Consider the following 22,682-nt stretch of genomic DNA (forward strand, 5'->3'; position numbering starts at 1 on the left):
GGAGAATGAGTATCCAATGAGTTAAAATAATCTATGCGCACCTACTAGAATGTTTATAATTCTTGAAAAGCTGAAAGTGAAGACTGAAAAACATTCTCTCTCTTTTTTAAAAGATTTTATTTATTTATTTGACAGAGAGAGAGAGAGAGTAGAAGCAGGGCAAGCGTTCCGCAGAGGCAGAGGGAGCAGCAGGTTCCCTGCTGGGACACACAGCCTCCCTGAAAAACATTCTCAAACTGCAAGCAACTAAGAAAAAAACCACTATACCAGTTTGAAAAAAAAGTAAAACCTCTAGAATCAAGGCACACATAAAGATCAAAAGAATGTTTAAGTATCCTGATGTTGAAAAACAATAACAAAAAATATCACAAGGCTAAAAATACTAAGATAAGAAAATCATTACATAGTGATAAAAGGAATCATTCACTATTAAGATTAAAATGATTTAGAATATCTATGCATTTATTACAATTCAAAGAAGAGGGGGGATTCTAACAATTCAACTAAAAATATAATGCATGTATGTAGAACATTAATCCAATCTTTAGAAAATCTACATTTTACATATATACACAATATTTTAGAAATTTATGCTGAATAGGCTGCAAAGTTCTCTAAAATATCCATATTTCAAGGGCATATAAAGTAATAAATTTAGTATCCAATTCAATTAAATTAGAAATGTTGTTGTTGGCAATAAATAACAAAAAGAGCAAAAAAAAAATCCTTATGTTTAAGCATTTTAAGATACAGTTAAGTTCTATAAACCCAACAATGAATCACAATGAAGCTTCACCTCAGTAAGAATGAAACTACCATATACAATAATTTACAGGCTGTGCAGAGGCAAATTTACAGCTTTAAATGTATATAAAAGAAATAAGAAACCCTAAAAATTCAATGAGAAGATTCTTCAACTCAGAAATTGCTGGAAAAATAAGTATAAAACCAAAGAAAGTAAGTAAAAGGAAAAAATAAGCAGAAATTAATAAAACACAAGAATAAATAACAAAATTAGAATGTAAGATAGCTTTTGAGTCCTTTTTATAAGTTTTTATAAGGGCACTAATCCCATTCATGAGTGCTCCATCCCTCATAACCTAATTGCCTCCCAAAGGCCCTACAACCTAAAATCCTCCCATTGGGGAGTAAGATTTCAACATGAATTTTGGGGAACACAAACGTTTAGTCCCTAAGAACTGTCAATTTACAAATTCAAGAACATCCGCAGACAATAGGAAATAAGATAATTTATCAAAACCGCTGGTTACAGACCAGCATACAAACAAGACCATTCTTATACAGTAGAAACTGCCAATTAGAAAATGCAACTTTTAAAATAAGCATATTCACAATAGCAAGAAGAGCCTTGATGTACTTAGAAATCAGTTTAACAAAATTATAGATTAAAGGATTTGATATTTAAAGATGTCAATACATCTTATTCTATAATTAAGTGTAGTTCCAAACCAAAATCCTATCAGGGATTTCTTGGATGCTTGTCAAATTAATTTGAAATTCCTATGATAGAGTTGAGTGCCAAGAAAAAGAACATTTTGAAGAAGAGTTAATAGGGAGATGAGACAAAAAAGAACAAAAAATGTAACATAGAGGCAATATAATAATACATGGTGGTACTGATACAGAGCTAGACAAATTAGATATAATGGAACTAAATAGAGGGGACAGAAAAGACCTATTTATGTATTTAAATTTCACTTATGTTTTAAAAAGATAGCAAATCAGATACCTCTTTAATATATTTTAAAATACCACATGAGTTAAAAATAATTAAAAAACAAAACTTCAAAATTTTAGAAGTATAACTGAGAACATTTATGATGTTAGATTAAATATGATTTTTTAAAACAAAATACAAAAAATCAACTATTTTGATATGCAAAACAAATATGACAATAAGCAACATATTAAGTTGAAAATCAAACTATAGGCAGGGGAGTTATATTTGCTTTGCATATAATTCATAAAGAACTAGTATTCAACACGATAAAATTACTACTGCCTAAATAGAAAACGAGCAAGTAAGTAATTCACAGATGGCATATGAAATCTTTAGTAAGCATATGAAACGATGTTCCCCCTCACTGATAATCAAAAAATATATCTATTAAGCATCAAGGAGAAATTACACTTCAAATGCACAGCATGTAAATGTTAAAATATATTGCAATAACAAGAATTCGTGAGGTTGTAGGGTAGTAGAAACTCTAATGTATTGGTAGAAGGAGTACATTGATACTACATTGTTAGAGAGCCAGTTCTAATTGAGTAGTTGAGTATCTCCCTGTGACACATTCCTACTTTAGAATATGTATCTAAGAAGAACTCTAGAACACAGGAGTCTTGCTTAGCTGGCACACCTGATAGAGCTTTGACACTGTTGATGGCTGGCACCCACACCTACAATTCAGTATCCCATTCTGCTGGGCTGGCACTTATGCTGCACAGACTGTTTAAAATTTTGACTATTACATGGCAGTTACATGGATTAACAACAATATGTGCATCTAAAAATACTTTGATATATTTTTTAAAGATTTTATTTATTGAGAGAGAAAGAAAACCGAGTGGTGGGGAGGGGCAGAGAAGAAGGGAAAGAGAAAGAGAGAGAACCTCTAGCAGACTCCATGCTGAGCACAGAACCCAACACAGGACTTGATCCCACGACCCAGACCATGACCTGAGCCAAGGCCAAGAGTTGGAAGCTCAATCGACTGAACCACCCAGGTACCCCTAAAATAATTTGGTATTATTAAGTACAAAATACCAGATTTTTAAAAATCAGTCTGTAAAAGGAAAACATAATGTGATAATATTAAAGTAAAATGTCCTAACAGAAAGACCAAAACTATGTATTTTGTTTTGTATGTTTAAGGAAATAAGCATACGTTACCAAAGGACAAACACATGAGTACATGATCTAGAAGTACATTTACCAAGGTCAGGGCTAGGATTACCTACCTGCAGAACAAAGGAAGGAAATGAGATTGAACAAATCTTGCACTACACATGGAATATTTACATCTTCTCAATTAACATTCCTTAAGTCTGGTAAAAAGGAAGATACACGTTTCTTCATATGTCCTAGTACATTTGAAATATTTTATTAAAAAAAGAAATATTTTATAATTTAAAAAACATGGTACACAGAAAAAAAAATGGACCAGCAACCTTGCTTTCTTTTTTTAAATATTTTTTTTTTTACCTTTATTGAAAGAGAGATCCATTCCAGGGTTTCAATGCCCATAACTACTCATAACTCCCTAGCTTTGACTTTACATTCAGTCATTCTTAATGGTAAACAAGTAGAATTGTGTTAATCATAGTATTAAAATATATAGTATAATACAAATAATACATGGTAACCATGGAGGATACCATCATGACCTAAGGTACTCCGAGATCCAGAGATTGGAATTATGTTTAAAATGCCTTAGTTGGGCAGCCCTGGTGGCGCAGCGGTTTAGCGCCGCCTGCAGTCCAAGGTGTGATCCTGGAGACCAGGGATCGAGTCCCACGTCAGGCTCCCTGCATGGAGCCTGCTTCTCCCTCTGCCTGTGTCTCTGCTTCTATCTCTCTCTCTTTCTTTCTCTCTCTCTGTCTCTCATGAATAAATAAATAAAATCTTTAAAAAAAATGCCTTAGTTAAGGGCTTCTCATGGAACAGTATGAGATCTAGCATCTAGCAACTCAAGCTCATTCCAAAATCAAGAAAATTTCTCAAGTTCTCTAATGTTTACTGTAGAAAGTTCCAATTACGACTAAGGGTGATAATTAGGTGAAAACGAGCAAAAGTTCTTAAACTTTGTGTAAAAGGAGAGAAGTCAAGAGCTTTATTTTTTTTGTTGGTGTTATTTGTATTTTGTTTTGGATTTGTGTGTGCACGTGCATATGTGTCTGAAACCTTTGTCTGTAGGTGTTTGGGGAGCACAAGGGCTCAGAGAGGGGGGCAAAAGACAGCTGCATGGCTAAAACTCAAATCTATTACCTTACTTTCAATTTACCCATTTCAAAGTATGTGGAGTCAAATTTGGAAATTCTTTTCCATTTTCCACAAGCATTCAGACCTAAATAATCTTTCCATATATTTTTCTCTCAAAGCCTGGCCTTTAGCTGTGCGGTACATTCCCTCAGGAGGGATATAAGTCTCTTGTCTTAAAAATGGAATATATTTCTCACGTTGCCCCAAGGCAAGTGAATAGTATAACAACTTCACATCAGAGGAACCCTCTCCTTTTTTCTGACCCCCTCTTGCAGGATGTATTTAAGATAAAGATTCCATCTGCCCCTCTGGGGTTCATCATTTTTCACACATCATTTCTCCTTCTTAAGGCCTTTCTTCTTTTCTGGTCTCCCTTTCATAGCCACTAAACAACTTTCCTGTTAAAAGACTTCCATCCTGTTGACTCTTCTGTAGGTTTTCATTGGTGTGAGTCCTTAACTTGAAATGTTGTATTAAAAACATGGGGCAGGGGAATAAAAGAACAAATGTTGATAAGGAGACTGTTCAGGTTGTAGTACAAGAGAAATAGAAGATTGCTAAGGGCTTATTTTCCTGAATAATTTCTTCTGCATTCTGTGCTAATATGTATTCCACTCACTGCCCAAAAAATTTAGTCAAGTAACTTCCTGAAGGCTAGTAAGAGCTATAGCACTAAAAGCTGGGTGGTTAAATCAGAATTTTCTTGGATGAGAGGCATTTTGTTTTCAAACCTTTAATTTTCTGAATGAATATCAGATTTCTGAAAATGGAAAGATGACCACAGTTGTATCCCGAACGTTCTTAGGTCATAAGGTTTTGATAGGCTACTTTTAGTTTCTTTAGCCCAGCTGAAGCATAAAGCCCCCACAGAGAGGTAAAATTGTTGAGGTTTGCTTTTCTACTCTTTTCGGCAAAGGGGCAGGAGTTCACTGCACAGCTATCAGGAGATAACAGGGGAGGGCTGCCATGTGAATCACCATGCTGACTTCCAGTGAAGTTACAGTACTGCTTAGCCTCTCCAAAATAACATCTGTTATTTGAACCATAAAACACACACGCTGCAATCTCCCAGAAATTAACTACAAATTGTTTTTATTCTCTTGTTTAATGATCTTTATGAATCAATTAGAACAAAAAATAGCATTATGCAAGCAGAATCCAAAGAAGACAAATTAAATTTCAACAACACAACATTAACTACTATTAATATTTCTTTAACTAAAACCACAAAACCCATTTGGACATTAATCCCAAAGTAATCAACAAACAGCCAAGACGAATTTTGGGAAAAAGTAAAACTCTGGCAAGAACGAACTGCAGAGATGTGATTTTTTCTCAATGTATCTAAAATCACTTTCATATTCTGGATCTCTGATCTTTATCCTACAGAGAGGAGTTGGGCATCTGGCTAGTAATACTGAATAACTACACACGCATACAATATATTTAGCTTTTTTGCTACATGGGAAAGGTTTATGAGAATTGAACATGTTCTGTGTAATTTTAAAGTCCCACCTTATTCACCTCTGTATTTCTAGCCCCAGCTCAGGGCAGGTACACACAGACATTCAATAAATATTTCCCGAGTCAATGAACTGTACCGCAGTGTTCGGAACCAAACAATTTATAGTTTAAGCACTTAAAACCAGCTTGTCACCACTCTAGGTGATCTTACCCATGGTTCTTAGAATTATATTCAAATATTCCAAGGCCGGGGAGAAAAGTGTGCTCATATTTAATCCCATAAATATTTTATGGTATATTTAATATGGACACAGATGAGCGCTAAGTCTCTATTCTTAGTTTATTATTTTCCTCATTGCGGTCCGCCCTGTCCTTTCTGTTCGTCTGCGGCAACAAACTGCCATGCATGGAGGCTCCTGGCTGCCAATGTGGCAGCAGGCACCGGCCTCAGAGCTGTGACATATCTATTTAATTAACAAAGCTGTTGTAGCTACTGTGTGAAGTACAAAAGAGTGGAAGTGCTCTGGAAAAAGCATGGCTCGTAAAATGGGGGAAAAAAAATTGAACAAAATTTCTGGAAACAAAAGACCCACATTTCCCCATTTGCAAGAAGGCAAGCTTTCATTCTTTAGATTTCGCCCATCTAGAGGATCGAACTGAAAGGCACTGGACGTGTATTTTGGATTTCTTGAATTATGATTTTTGTTTAAATTTTTCCCATAAGGAAAACTTGTAAGATAAAATTGCTTTGTGTAAAATCACACATTAGCTAAACTGTTGTGCCAAAGGTTTGTCTGTTGTTTGTTTATCCCCTTCAGGTTTAGCAAAGTCATATAAACTGTCTCCTTGGCTTAACCCAAATATAATATTGTTCAGTTGGGAAATACTCTCATCAAAAATAACCACGAGCAAAATGCTATGGCAGTGATGAAAGCAGCATACATCCAGTTGTTGCTTTTAAGGTTTTAAGATGTTCATATGCAATCTCAATGCCTCATTAAATTTCATGGTGAGGAAGGGAAATTCTTATGATCTATTACAACACGCAATATACGGTAACTACTAAGCTAAAATGTGAACAAGTAAAAGGCTATGAATTGAAAGACATATTAACTACTGATATTTGGGAAAGAGCGTCTCCCCATTTCCACACAAGAAGTACTGGAGATGAGGTGGATGTAATAGTTTATGATATGATGGAGACGGAAGAGCCCAATGTTTGTTTAAGGCATTTGCAGAATCAGTGAAACAGGTGACCCCTCTGAATTCTGAAAGTCGAACTCCCCACTTTACAGATGAAAAAACTGAGCCTCAGAAGGGGGAAGGGACCCGCCCTATAGCACTCAGGTGGTTAGCAGTAGAGTTCAAATCAGGAGGTCATAGGTTATTGCTTTTTGCACTCACATTTTACTGAGCTAACGATGCCATGTGAATTTTTAAAAACCCATCCTCTAGCATATTATTATCCTCTTTTCTCCTATCCTTTTCTAATATTCCCAGGACCTAATATAATGCTTCTCACTAGCATATACTAAGTAAATGTTAATTGAGCCAATGAAAAAAAATGAGTAAATAGTCACAAACATATTTCTGGGGTAAATATAATTATTTATGCCTGTTTTGCTAATTTCCTGTATTTATTAACATTTCCACCTATGCTTATTTATTTTACACTGTGATGGACGTATCTTATTTCTTCCCTTTTGCTTGGCTTAAGTTTTCATGAAAGAACTGCCAGATAAATAGGAATGCACTCTGTAGTGAACTCGGCATTATATAGCCAAATTGCTTACCCAAATAATTTTGTTAAGTTAATCTATAATGATACCAAAGGTAGCAGCAGAATGGCTCTACTACAACCTAAATTGGAATTCATGAAAATCACCAAAAATGAAAACTAAATAGAAATTAATTGGAAATTGCTTGTGCTTCTCATTTTACTTTTATAGCATTGTCTGTGCCTACATGTCTTTTATGATTGTATTTATTTTGTGTTCTTTGGTATCTTAAAACTTAAGTGAAGACCACTCCCTTTACCTCTATGTTATAAGCTAATCACTTTCTTCCCCACATTTTGATTCAGCCATGAAGCTCAGGTCATGGAAAAGAAGTAGGGCAAACTAAAGATAATCTTTAACATTTTATAAAATGGCCTGAAATGAAATTCATAGAAAAATACAACCTATCTACAAATATAATTCAAAAAACTTAGCAGTTCTCTACCACTAGCAGAAGTGATAAACAAAAGGAAAGTGAATGATAAAGATGAAATATGTATTTTAGTCTGAAAGTGTTCAGGTAAATTTCTACTGGAAGATATAATGAGCTTGGCAGATGTGTACACCTATGTGCAGTATCATCAGGAACGTGATGCTACAAATTCTGACTAGCATATGTGTGCTTTATTGGCAACTGAAATGTCAGGAGTGGCACTGCTATCAGTGATGAATAGAAATTTACAAACAAAATAAAGTAAAATTCTTTCCATTTGTTTGGTTGTTACATTCTTAGAAAATTCAACATCCTACATATATGTGTTTGTGTAGAAAAAAGGGAGGGTTATAATATAGGCTCTGATCATTTTTAACAGTGTTCTCATTTATGTGAATTTCTGCAAGGACACTTGAAGGTCATACAGACACAAGATGTATGTATGAGTTGCTGGATAGGAATCCCATGCTTTGAAGGATGTTTGACATCCCTGGACTAAATGTTCATAGAGTCTCTCAATTATTATGATACCCCCACCACAAAATACTGACTGGCACATTTCTAAAATCCTCCCAGGATGGTGTAACTATTTAGACACACTGACAGAAAAGCTGGGGCTGAGCCAAGGGGGAGAATTTAAAACTAACAACTAATAACAACTACAGAGAATTACGGGAAGAGGAGAAAAGGGAGAGGTTAAGACATTTGCTCTCTGATCTCTCTTCTCTTCTTTTCTGCCCAGAGAAGAAAGTTTTTATCACACAAATAGACAGGAAAGCCAAGGATGGACCTAGCTGACCCAGGACTATAATTGAAGAGAGTCTCCCATCCTATCCCCCCCTCACAGAAAGGCTGCACCAGAGTAACTAAGCAACTCAGGCTGGGCAGGCAGAAAGAGAGCCCATGCTTAGCTCTCCTCAATTAGCCTTGGTTCTTCTGGTTTGGAAGGAAGCCTGAAACCCCCACACACTCTGAGAGGGGATGTACAGATTAGCCAAGGTTCTGGATAAGGATTAAGCTCGAAGAAGTGACTGCAAGGAAAACAAAGTGGCCTTGTGCAAAGAGCTGCAAGGGGGTCCACCTGGCCAGAGTCACAGCCAACCCAGGGAGCTTGTGCAGCCAGGGAAAGCAGAGGTGGAGCCAAAGCAGCAGGAAAATCAGCTGGGCCCTGACCAAGCTGACAAAGAGCCCAGGCTACAAGTGCCACCACCTGCAGATATCATCTGACCACACATGGCAGGGCACACACCGACCCGGCAGACATGAGACAGTGCCATAGCAGAGGCCAGCTGGGGTCCGGAGCAGCACACAGATAATTCTGGGCACTGCCAGGATTCCCTACCTCCCCTCCACTGTCTTCAGTTCACAGATAAACTACTTGTCCAGAGGCTCCTATACCATCTGAGAGTTTAGGAGCAAAGAGGTAAAACTCCAACTCTGTGTATTTTTTTTCCCTAGCCTCTCCCCAACCAAAAAGAAAAAAAAAATTAATTATTCCATTGGACTCCGTCAAAATTGCTGGATAGAAGCAAGTATTTAAATTCTTCTTCCCCATCCCACAGGACTGGGAAAGATAGATCTAATGATAAGAAAATGGAACCTATGTGATCTCTGCACATCTCAGAGTAGCACAAGCAAACTTCCATCTCATGAAGTCATCTAAGTAGAATTTAGCTCAATAATAATTCACTAGAATGGCAACTCCGTGAAGGCAGGGATGTTATCTGATTTCTTCTCTGTTGCATCCCCAACACCAAAAACAGTGCCTGGCATGTAGTAGGTGCTCAAAAAAAAATCCTGAATACATTTTAATTTAAGTAATAACACTAATAACTATAATAGAGGCTATCACTTATTGAGCAATTAACATTGAGGAGAGAGAATAGCAATTGCTTATCCATGCTACCTCTCACCATGAAAACCAAGTTTTAACCTTAACAGTTCAACTGATGTTCAACAGATTCTAAACTAAAATCCTTATGCTATTCACTGTGGAATAGAAATGCACCCCTGATTTATTTTGGCAATTCAACTCCACTGATTAAAACTAAATAAAATTTAAAATTCACTTCATCAGCCACACTAACTACATTTGAAGTGGCCATTCAGTAGCCACAGCTGACCTGTGGCTCTCAGATTGCAGCTATAGAAGCTCAACCAACACCAGAGAACACTTCTAGCATGGTTTTTCCAGTAGAAAAAAATTCTACTGGACAGGACTGGCTGGAGTGTCAAAATAGCTTCTTGTCTTCTTTGAAGACCTCTCTGAAGCTTTTTTTCCTTTTGAAAATTTTAATGATGGAGAAGTTTTCCTTACATCTTCCAGCAGCAGAGAAAGCTTTAATTTTTACATTTGCTGAGACCCACTTGGAATTTCTTATGTAGCTCTTTTTGTATTATGGGATATTATTGTACATTTGCTTACACATATATTAATTTGCCTAAATCAAGAGCCCAATGACTACAGACAACAATATTGGAGTGATGACAGCAATATAAGGAGTGATGTTGAAAAAGAGGGAGATTCTCCTTTTATTTCAGAGGCTTATGCTGAGTCAGACCAGGTCACTCCATCATCTATAATGACACCCACAAAACTGGGACCAAGGATGAGATGGGGAAAACAAATGAAGGGAGGAGCTATCATGTCAAACTCTTACTCTCCCTGTGGGCTTTTTTAAAAGAGGACTTAATCAAGATAAAAAGCTTCTGCACAGCAAAAGAAACAGTCAACAATACTAAAAGACAACCTACAGAATGGGAGAAGATATTTGCAAATGACATATCAGATAAAGGGCTGGTATCCAAGTTTTATAAAGAACTTATTAAACTCAACAGCAGGGATGCCTGGGTGGCTCAGGGCATGATCCTGGGGCCCTGGGATGGAGTCCCATATCAGGCTCCCTGCATGGAGCCTGCTTCTCCCTCTGCCTGTGTCTCTGCTTCTCTGTGTCTTTCATGAATGAAAAAATAAATAAAAACTTTTTTAAAAAATAAATAAACAGCAAAGAAATAAACAATCCAATCATGAAATAGGCAAAAGACATGAACAGAAATTTCACCAAAGAAGACATAGACATGGCCAACATGCACATGAGAAAATGCTCTGCATCACTTGCCATCAGGGAAATACAAATCAAAACCACAATGAGATACCACCTCACACCAGTGAGAATGGGGAAAATTAACAAGGCAGGAAACCACAAATGTTGGAGAGGATGTGGAGAAAGGAGAACCCTCCTGCACTGTTGGTGGGAATGTGAACTGGTGCAGCCACTCTGGAAAACTGTGTGGAGGTTCCTCAAAGAGTTCAAAATAGATTTGCCCTACGACCCAGCAATTGCACTGCTGGGGATTTACCCCAAAGATACAGATGCAATGAAACGCCGGGACACATGCACCCGATGTTTCTAGCAGCAATGTCCACAATAGCCAAACTGTGGAAGGAGCCTCGGTATCCGTCAAAAGATGAATGGATAAAGAAGATGTGGTCTGGGAATCCCTGGGTGGCTCAGTGGTTTAGTGCCTGCCTTTGGCCCAGGGCACGATCCTGGAGTCCCCGGATCGAGTCCCGTGTTGGGCTCCCGGCATGGAGCCTGCCTCTCCCTCTGCCTCTCTCTCTCTCTCTCTCTCTCTCTCTCTCTCTCTCTCTCCAAGTAAATAAAATCTTTAAAAAAAAGAAGATGTGGTCTATGTATATACAATGGAATATTCCTCAGCCATTAGAAATGACAAATACCCACCATTTGCTTCAACATGGATGGAACTGGAGAGTATTATGCTGAGTGAAATAAGTCAATCGGAGAAGGACAAACATTATATGGTCTCATTCATTTGGGAAATATAAAAAATAGTGAAAGGGAATAAAGGGGAAAGGAGGGAAAATGATTGGGAAATATCAGGGAGGGTGACAGAACATGAGAGACTCCTAACTCTGGGAAACGAACAAGGGGTAGTGGAAAGGGAGGTGGGTGGGGGTGGGGAGATGGGGTGACTGGGTGACGGGCACTGAGGGGGACACTTGACGGGATGAGCACTGGGTGCTATGCTATATGTTGGCAAATCAAGCTCCAATTTTAAAAAAATACAAAAAATAAATAAATAAAAGGCAGGACTTTGGGGGCACCTAGGTAGCTCAGTCCGTAAAGCTTCTAATTCTTGGTTTCAGCTCAGGTCACTATCAGGGTCGTGAGATCAAGCCCCATGTCAGGCTCTGTGTTCAGAGCAGAGTTTGCTTGAGATTCTTTCCCTTTGTTTGTGTGTGTGTGTGTGTGTGTGTGTATACATATATAAATTTTTTAAAAAATAAGGACATGACTTCTGGAAGTTAATATTTATTCATGATTCATGATTTTGAGAATATTTTAACATTTGACATGAAATCACCAATTTTTTTTAATAATCTGGATATAGGCTAATAGGGTCATTTGTACCCCCAAATAGCCAACCATGCCAAGCCCAAGTTATACTAATAAAAACACCAATTAAAAGTCAGAAGCATGATACCTTATGTCCCTTGGAAGTTGAAGTCATCATTCTGATGTTTACCTACTTCATTAATGCTCCCTTAGATAGGTATGTGCAACTTATTTTAGAAAGAGCTTTTTAAAACACTTCAAATTTGTTTTGAAGTTTTGGCACTTAAAAAGTTTTAATTATCTAGAAATATCACTTACAGAAATACTCTGCATAAATACTCAGATGCATAAGAAGTTACTAGAATTGGTTTATTTCTGATTTATAACACTAATGCTATTCTAAATCTATCATTAGAGTCATATCCATGTTCAAAAAACTCTAAGGATTATCATCAAAACACTCTGTGTACAATATAGTTTTTTTTTCAAATAACATTAAGCTAGAGTCCAAACAATAAGCACAATACAAAAGTAAATAGCAAAGGATTAAATGCCTAACCTCTTAACTTCAGATTCCTTGTCTGTTGGAATAATTGTATCTACCTCTGACTTGTCATGAAAAATAAATGACATAATGCATGAGAGCAACTAGCATGGTACTCGGCACAGCGTAAACCTTAGTGACTTCATTATATGACCTCATCTTGAGGTTCTGATTATTGCTGCCATCTTTTCAGTGATGCCTTGATCTTCCTCACTGAGCAAGTCCAGATAACAAATGCAGTGGACTCTAGAATAAGGATACGTCAAGTACCAAAGTACAGAATTTGTCAGCAACAGAACGTGTCCAGCTCTGAGCTGATTCACAGTATGAAGGGCACATCACCACTGTGGCTGCTGGGGGAACGGAGCAGGAATAGCCAAAGAAACACATCTGGCCTCAGAGATGTGGGTTCAAACCCTGGCTTAGGCAAATTAGTTTCACGAAGTTAGACAAATTCCACAGTTGCTCTGAAGCTTGGTTTCCTCATGTTTCAATTAGAAACATGAATGCCTAGCTCACAGGATTCTTATGATGACCCAATCAGAATCCTCAAGAAAGCAACTAGCAGTTGTAATTGAAAGGGGGACAATTCTTGTGCATGTTGGTAAGCGAGGAGCTGACTCATTAGAGCAAACAGTTTGGGCATCCAGTGCCAAGTTATTCAACTGACGTTAAAGCCACAAAGCTCCTAAGAAGTCGCCCTATTCTGACTCACGAACAGGTGGAAACAGCAGTCTTCTGACTCAGTAGTCTGAAATAAGTTTATGAAACTGAAATTGTTCCATGACAAAGTATTTATAAGCAATGAAGAAAATATAGGCAATGTTTTACACACCACGCTATTTTTCTAACTCAAAGGAATACCCTTTCAGTGTTCTCTGTGTGTGAAAAACAAACGCCTTTCCTACAGGTCTGAGAGTAAATGATGGCAAAGTGGCTATATGAGTTTAAATGAGTTAATGACTTATTTTAATAAAAAACTATTGGGGCACCTGGGTGGCTCAGTTGGTTAAGTGTCAGGCTCTTGAATTTGGCTCAGGTCATGATGGAGCCCCACATCGGGCTCCATGCTTAGTGGGGAATCTGCTTGAGATTCTCTCTCCCCCTCTTCCTTTACCTCTCCCCCTGCTTGCATGGTGTCTCACACTCTCTCTCTAAAAGCAAATAAATCAGGACCCCTGAGTGGCTCAGCAGTTGAGCACCTGCCTTCAGCTCAGGGCGTGATCCTGGAGTCCCAGGATTGAGTCCCACATCAGGCTCCCAGCATTGGAGCCTGCTTCTCTCTCTGCCTATGTCTCTGTCTGTCTCTCTCTTTGTGTCTCTCATGAATAAATAAATAAAATCTTTAAAAAAATAAAATAAAAGCAAATAAATCTAAAAAGAAAAGAAACTATTGGTCCAACACTTATTTAAGTTTACTGCTCTGTGAAATTCACAAGTCCAGTTAAATACACCATTATCAACATCCATCTACAAATTTAAAAGACACATAGAGATGACCCTCACCCCCAAATGGAATCATTCATTATAAAGGAAACAATCTTCTCTGGTTATCTTAAATGTTTATTGATAACATCACACTCCAGAAGGAAGCAGGGACACCAGTACTGGATTTAGTTCTTACCACCATAAAAATTATACCTACATCTGACACTTTCTTGAAAATACATGTTCTTTTTTCTGATTGCTTGAGAGATTACATTTCCTTCTAGGTTGAGGTTGGGTTATCTATGGTCACAGGCCAAATCTGGTTGTTATTTTGCCAGATAAAATTTTATTGGAATATAGCTACACCCATTCATTTACCTACTGTCTGTGGTTGCTTTTGCTACAAAAGCAGATTAGAGCAGTTACAACAGAGACCTTACAGACGACAAAGCCTAAGCTACTATCTCTGGCTCTTTTTTTTATCAGCAAAAAAAGAAAAAGTTTGCTGACTCTTATTTTGAGTGATGGTTTTATTTTTTCCTTTAAAATGAGGTCATGGTATATTATATCCTGTCCAATACAAGATTTACAGACAGCTTTAAGTATTGTGTGGTAGACAGAGCTCTTCAGCTATATATTAGGTTTGGCTGGGAAAGAAATGCATACCTAAAACTATATTTAACAATGAAACTGTAATGCTCTGAATGGACACACCACTCTCTGAGGAAACATCTTCTCCACATCCCCTATTATCCAAAGCTCTGAAGCAGAACTTCGTGTCTCATCACAGTCATTGGGAATTACACAGAGGGCTTAGTGAGGAAACAGTAATTGAAATTCAACCCACTTTCTATCTCTCTTCTTCTTCTTAAAACAAAATTAGTTGGAAATTTGATGTATTGAGAAAGACATAATGAGTATCCAAGCTCCGGTATGGTGAAATGAAATGGCACATAAATAAAAAAGAGCCAGGGAAAACTTACACACAATTATGCAAAGATTGAGTCTCACATCTGAAAGATGTGATATGTGGCTTTTATAGGATCAGAATCTCTCTTCTTAGAATGTCACTGTAACTGACTTTATTACTGCTATTTAACAATAATAACAGCAGCAAGGCATCACTGTAGTTCCATATTGCCCCTCACAGATAACATCAAGAGGGTGCTTACTATGTGTTGGGCACTACATTAAGCTTTTAATTTCACAGCAGCTCTACAGGGAAGGTACTCCTGCCATATTGTTTTTAAAGATGAGAAAATTGAGAATGACAGGGAAATAAACGTGCATAAAAATGATAAGTATTCTCATATTTGTGTAATATTCACATACATTTACATTTCAGAAGACTTACCATTCATACATTTTGTAAATCATTGACAACGAATACTACATCAATATCACAAGTCAGTATATCCCTCCCTCTGCCTCAGTTTACCCCAAGGTAATTTCTTCATTATATAAATTCTTATTTTTAAAAAAAAAAGAAGAAAAGAATGGCCAAATATATTTAAGATTCTCCAGAAATGTGCTTGGCACATAAGAGGTGATTCATATTCAATAAATGTGAATCAATTTGAATCTGAAAAATTACTTGTAGTAGCTGGTCAGAATAATGGCATTCCATTCATCCATCACTCCCCACATCCACGTCAGAGGGTAGACTGCTTCCAGCCTGACTCTGGGCTTACCCATGTGACTTGCTTAAGCCAATGGTTTAATAGCAATTGTGAGGGAGAATTTAGTATGAGCTTGCACACAAGGCCTTGCCCTCTCTCACTGTTCTTACAACCCCATGAACACCATGTGAATGAGCTCGGGCTAGCCTGCAGGGGAAAGAAAGATAATGTGATCCAGCCAATAGCCAGCCAATCACCAAATATATGAGTGAAGCCATGGAGGACCAGCCAGCCCCCAGCTGACATGTCAGTTGACCACAGAAGTAGGAGGCAGGCCAGTTAAAATCAGGTGGATTCAACTCAGCCCAGAACTGTCTGGCAGAGGTCTGAGTTAAATAATTGGCTGGTATTTTAAGCCATTAAGTTCAAAGTTGGCTTATTACATGGCAAAGTTAACGGATTCTCTACCCCCAAAAGGAAAGTACGTTATTTTTGTCATGGGAAACATGAAAACCATAGTCTTAAAAGAATGAAGATCTTTTACCCAGTCATTATAGGGAACACTGCTTCAGGGAACCCTTTTAAACTGATTTATGTGGTAGGTATATAAAGACAACTAGTCAAATTGGACAATGTGGCAGATGGTATTGGATTTATGGCTATTTACGTAGCACATGTTTAATTGTCTACTTTGCTGTCCATCTTTTGCCCCTCTAGTAGATGGTTATTTATAATATTTGTAATACTTGAACTGGCTGACACTCCAAACACAGCTTCTGCCTTTAGATACACTAGAAAAAAAAAAAAAAAAACCCAAACCAAACAAACAAACAAAAAAAAACCCCACCAAAGCTCCAAAGAGCTATTATAATTGTTTTACAGTTTCATTAGAAAACATCCTGTCTGTTATGCTTGCTTCCGGAAACTCTAATGATAATAGTGTTTGTTGCTACTGCTTAATTCCCCCTCAGGGTGTCTGCCTTTTACAGTTACAATTACAATTGGAAAGTCGTTCAACCACATGTTCACATCAATTTACCCATTAATTTATTTGACCTGTTAATCCATTAGTTACTCTCCCAGTAATCCATTAAACTGCTTAAAATAATATTTGCAGTCTCTAGTGTGGGATGACTCTGGGTCAAAGATGAGGAATCCAAATTATTAATGATGAAGCTATTTTATTCATTTTGGAAACTTTGATAGTGCTATAAAGCAAACTGTGAATGCCTTCTTAATTACATGACTGTAAAGGAGCTCATAAAGTCCAGTGATAGGGTAATAACTCATTCCTAGGCTCTTACTATCATTCAACCAGTTCATTCTACCTCTAGGAATAGATGCTGAAAGACACATGTATGTTGGCAAAATACTATACTTGGTATTGTAGGAAACAAAGTGGGAAGGCACTGGATTCTCTCATAAAAGATGACCATTTGCGTTGATGAGATAAATTTACAAAGCAACTACGTATAAATCTAAAAAAGAAATGAATGCTACTCTACCAACCTGCTATGGGACACCCAGAAGCTTGAGCAAACCCAGGAAGCAATGAGGGAGGATCTGGCTTCTACTTCACAGTCCTAAGGCCAAACCTTATAGGAGACACAGAGATACTTTAGGGACTCAATCTAGCCAGGGGAAAGAAAAGCAAACGGAAGTGCTGGCAACCGTGACCAATGAGAGAGTTTGTACCCTGTCAAAGTTAACATCTACCACACAGTTCTGGCTACTGCTACAGAGAATCATGGGCAAAGTTGCCAGATTGAACTTTTTTAAGGTAATATGGAAAATCTGTATGGAAAATCATTTACTTCTTTTGCAACTAAGTCTAATTTAAAAAATGAAAATAACTGCACAAAGCAGGAGTGCCTGGGTGGCTCGGTCAGTAGATCATGAGACTCTTGATCTCAGGTTTACAGGTTCAAGCCCCATGATGGGTGTAGAGATTAAAAATAAAATCTTAAAAAAAAAAAAACAAAAAACTACACAAAGCAAAAGAACCCTATCACAGAGTTTACTTTTGAATATAAGCAGCTGGTTGTGATATCCATGACAGAAAGCATTCCAGTATATATGAGCAAAATATGGAGGAATTAAAATGTATGGTGAATTCAGGCAAGAGTGTGAGTCAATATAATTGGAAGGTGCAACGTGTTATTAATGTATATAATGGCCATCTGAACCATATTAAGGATATCTATGGAATATTTTAAGCTTTTATAATCAAAAAGGTAAAAGCTGATTCTGAATTTTGTGGTGGTTGTTCTTTAAAGTGAGTTAGCCATTATGTTAGACGTTCCTGGTCTGCTAAGCATCTGCCCAATATCTTCACTGCTCTGCTTCTTGTTAGGGACTTCAGAGAGACAGACAGAGACGAGAGTAAACCAAGGTCAGACAGAGATGATGGTAAAGTGACCCTTGACATTCCTGTACTTAATCAGACCAAGGAGTGTGCTAAGAAAAACACACACTGAGGTGTGGAAACCATAAAATATCACTAGGGAAATGAGAAAGCCGGGTTGGTTGGAAATGCAAGCCACCTGCTGATATTGCACAAGTGATAGTAAGAGACAAATGTGGATAGAAATCCCCAAGTTTTAAAGCAACACCCAATCCCCTCCTTTTAATTTCCAAAATTGTTTCTCTTAAGTGATTAGGTACAGCTCCCCCAAAACTCCCACCTCCACCATCCTCAATCTTACTCCTTGCTGACCTAACAGTCTCTGTCTTTCTCCCTCCCACCTTGTTTCCCTCTCCTTCTGATCTCTCCAAATTCAATCATAGAGATATGTCAACTCTCTACTTTGGAACGCCTTTCAATTAAGTATTAAAAACTGCCAAAGGTCAGTGCCAAAGAAAAATAATTTAATGACCATCTAAAATACCAAAGAAAGTTTTCAACAGGGCAGCCCCGGTGGCTCAGCAGTTTAAGCACCGCCTTCAGTCCAGGGCATGATCCTGGAGACCCAGGATCGAGTCCCACATCAGGCTCCCTGCATGGAGCCCGCTTCTCCCTCTGCCTGTGTCTCTGCCTCTCTCTCTGTGTGTCTCTCATGAATAAATAAATAAAATCTTTAAAAAAAAGTTTTCAATAATAAAGGTGCCACTTCAGCTTGTATTTTTAACTTTTCTGCATAAGTTACCCCAACTCCTCTACAGAAATGAAGCTAACCAGGCCTCAGCACCTGTCAGAGTTCAGCTGCATATTCTTTTCTAATACCAAACTTAGACATGCACAAAAAAGGCAGTGCTAATACCACACTACTTTTCCCCATTGCGCTGCACCTACAAATTCTTTCACAATTATCTTCCTTAATCTTCACAAGTAGATTATATGGTGCTGTTGTTATCGGGGCAGGGGGGTTACCGGGACTCTCACCTACAGTCATAGCTCCAATCATGTAACAGAACCAGGTAACTGTTATTGATGTTTTACTATGGAGCAGACAGCTTCTAAAGTGTTTTACCTGTATTACCTTCAATTAATCCTTACAACCCAATTTTATAGGTGGCAAAACTAAGCTATAAAATATTGCCTCCTCACACTGCAAATTTTGGTTTCCTGGTTCCAAATCTACTCTTAACTCTGCCCAATTGATTTGCTCACAAACTTGCAATAAAGTCTACCGGTTTTTCCATAGATTAGGAGAGGATAATTCACTGGCTTTCCTCAAAATGATTTCAACCTAAGTATTCCCTGTTCTTAGTATTTCAACATTTTGTTATGCTTTAGCATGACCATTCTGCTCCAGTATTTGGAATTTCTATATTTTTATACTCTCTTGGGCACTCAACAGGATCCAAGTACCTGAAAAAAAAAAATACATTCAATACAAGAAAGTATGTGGAAAAAATGAGGAGAGCATATTGTTGTCCTAAGATCCTGTATCCTCACTGGAGCTGAGTCTAGTAAATGTGGCTGTGAAATTTCCAACCGCCAACATGGAAAGAAGAATTCGTTACATAAGACAGAGTTTCAGTAAATCCAGAATTGAGCTCCAGTTCTATTTTTAGAAACAAAGTGCTTCACCTTCACATTATCTTTTGTTGGCAGTATTTCCTATCATCAGGAACAGCTCCTAAGTGAGATTAGCACACATAAGCATCCAACTATGTGATGCCCACAATTTCACCACAAGGCTGAGGGTGCTCTAAGTGCCTGCTCTTAGAGAACTCTCCTGAGGGAGAACACCAAGGGAGGGCACTACCTTCACAGGACTTCAGCAAAGCTGTGCAGGATGCCAGGCAGAGAGCTGATTACTAGGGTGTCCCTTCTACACTTCCTACTGTTGGCACTGCAGAATTCATCATATTAGCCAGTGGTCACTTCTGACTTCACCAGCTTATGTACATGGCTGGGGGGCTGGGCATCAACATCTTTGAACTTCCTCTGAATCTACCCCTATGTTCAGAATGTACACCAGTCTTTATGAGCCTTGGGTGTGTTTTCAGGATCTCAAGTTTTCTGGATGTCAAAAAAATTAGAATATAAAATAGGGAGTAGAAAGCAGTGGTCTGATAAAATAAGTTCTCTTTGGCAGCCATGTACCAAAGCACAGATTCCAGAACAGTTGCTAGAGACAAACACTCACTATATTCTAAAGCTAATGCTTCATGTGATATATGTAGGAAAAAAAGGTATTTCTCTTAATGGGGGTTAGCAATAAACCAATTCTTTTGAATGTATTTGATTTGCAAATTCCTATAAAATCTCAATCATCCTAGGTACAGCCTTTTATCTAACCAAATAAAGAGAAAACAATTCCTGTGATTCAAACTTTAGTTTTCACAAAGGAGAGCTGATTATACCCTGTACAATATGTGCTGGGAAAAAAAAAAAACACCAATGTGTTATATTTCAGGAAAAATCTCAACTTTAAAGGACTTTGGTAATAACAGCAGCAAAAAACCATGTTAAAATGCTACGAAATTTTCCAAGTCCCTTTTGTTCTGTTCAGACATCATTTGTCAGGTATGGAAGCCCTCTGCTGGTCAAGACCATATACAAGGCAATATACTTGAATCCTGGAGATGACTTTTTTTAAGGTTCCCTCCCAAAATTGCACTGGATCTGTCCCTAAATTTTCTTCTGAAGATTAATTAAATATTGATTGAACCTAAATAAATTGTCTTTTGAAGAGGAGTCCTTTATTCTAGATTCCTAATTTTGTTAGACACTTTCTCGCAGAAGGATCTCTAAGACAGAGAACATGAACTATACGCTCTCGTAGGGACTCTATGTTCATGCTGACTGGGTTCCTCTTCACATAATGCTTAGGAAATGTTTCTCATCTGTGTGACTGGTGAAGATTTAGCCAGTCTTGTTGAATTCTCCGAGGCCATCAAGTTTTTGAGGATCTTGAGGGTTTTGTTCTAAAGTTATTCTCCTTCCTGAATTTGGTTCATTAAGCAAATAACAGTCATAATGCAATAGGCAATAATCTCATTCTCGGAGGAGGCTATAGTAAGGCCAAAGCAAGCACGAGAAGGCAAACTACATCAAGAAGCCAAGAGCGTGACAACAAGGAGGGGAAGCCATTAGACCCTAATGCTTTGGATACAGCACAGCTGACCAAGGAGGAAAATAGATGAGTTCCCAGTGTTTCACCCCATGAGAGCCTCTTTAATTCTCTGGCAATTACATTCATGCGCTCCTTTGTTTGCTATTGCAAAGGAACTTGCCTAGAGGTTAACCCACTTCAAATAACTAAGGGATTAAGGAGAGATCCACCTTACTTCTAGAACAAGACCCAACTTCTCTGTTTAAAAAAAGCAGAAACTGGGGCACCTGGGTGGCTCAGTGGTTGAGCGTTGGCCTTTGGCTCAGGTCATGATCCTGGGGTCCTGGGATCAAGTCCCACATTGGGCTGCCCACAGGAAGCCTATTTCTCAACCTCTGCCTATGTCTTTGCCTCTCTGTGTGTGTCTCTCATAATAAATAAATAAAATCTTTTAAGTAGAAACATTTAAAACATTTAAGTTTTTTAAACAATGCTTTTTAGGATTTTGAAAAAAATATAGTTGGGTGATCTCTGCAAGCTACTTACTAACTTTTCTGTGCATCAGTTCCTCATTTGTAAATGGGCATGATATTGGAATCTATTTTATCAAGTAACCATGATAATTAACTAGTGAACACACATCAAAGGCTTAGAAGGGTACCTGATACATAATAGTCATTTACATCATTTAGTGTACCAGCTAAGGGAATGGTTTTTAACCAGAGGTGATTTTGTCCAGAGGCAATATTTGGCAATGTCCAGAGACGTTTTTGATTGTCATACGACTGGGGTTTGCCACTGACATCTAGTGGATAGAGTCCAGGAATGTTGTTAATGTATCCTATAATGAACAAGATAGCTCATGACAAACAATTATCTGGCCCCAATTGTCAAATGCCAAGGCCTAAAAACCCTGATTTAAGAACAGACTTTCAAAGACGCTCTGAATGGAACACAGTATCTTCGATAGATCTCAGTATCGTTCTCTCTCTCTCAAGCACATCCTTTTAGAAAATCCAAGTGCTTTGTTTTTCTGGACATTAAGTACATGGTGTTCTCAAGCTTAGATTAGGAAACTCCAATTAACCCAACGTGTCAGTCATGTGCTTTGTTGGTGGTCAAAGGGCCTCTGGGATCCTGTTTCCTGACATCTTGGTTATTTGGTTTTGAGTTGATCCTTCCTTTCCAACACTAGGAGACACCTCGATCATCATCAAAACTCCATGTCCCCTCCTTCTCACAGTATGGCAAGCTTCACTGAATTCATCTCTGCAAATGACCTGAAGAGTCGCAGATGACCCGTCACATAGAAATCATGAGTTATTACCTTTATTAGAAGATTGCTTGATCTAAAAAATTAATTCTGCTTTTACAAACTCTCAGATATAGAAAATGGCCAATTGTAATGTGATTTATCAATTTCATCATCAGTTAATACCCACAAAGCTGAGCAATGAAGCCATTAGTCTGTTAAGACGATTTCAATGAGAACATGAATGTTATTTCCAGTTATTCATTGCACAATATTTGCACAATATTTATTTTCGGTTT

The 22,682-nt window shown here is 37.8% G+C and overlaps 1 protein-coding gene across 1 annotated transcript in view; it reads right to left on the minus strand.

Annotated features, from left to right (window-relative positions):
- RARB (retinoic acid receptor beta) overlaps positions 1–22,682 on the minus strand; it is a 722,113-nt gene that overhangs the window by 578,483 nt on the left and 120,948 nt on the right. The window lies entirely within an intron of this gene.

Source organism: Nyctereutes procyonoides, unplaced genomic scaffold (assembly GCF_905146905.1).
Source record: "Nyctereutes procyonoides isolate TBG_1078 unplaced genomic scaffold, NYPRO_anot_genome, whole genome shotgun sequence".
In the NCBI taxonomy this organism is placed as follows: domain Eukaryota; kingdom Metazoa; phylum Chordata; class Mammalia; order Carnivora; family Canidae; genus Nyctereutes; species Nyctereutes procyonoides.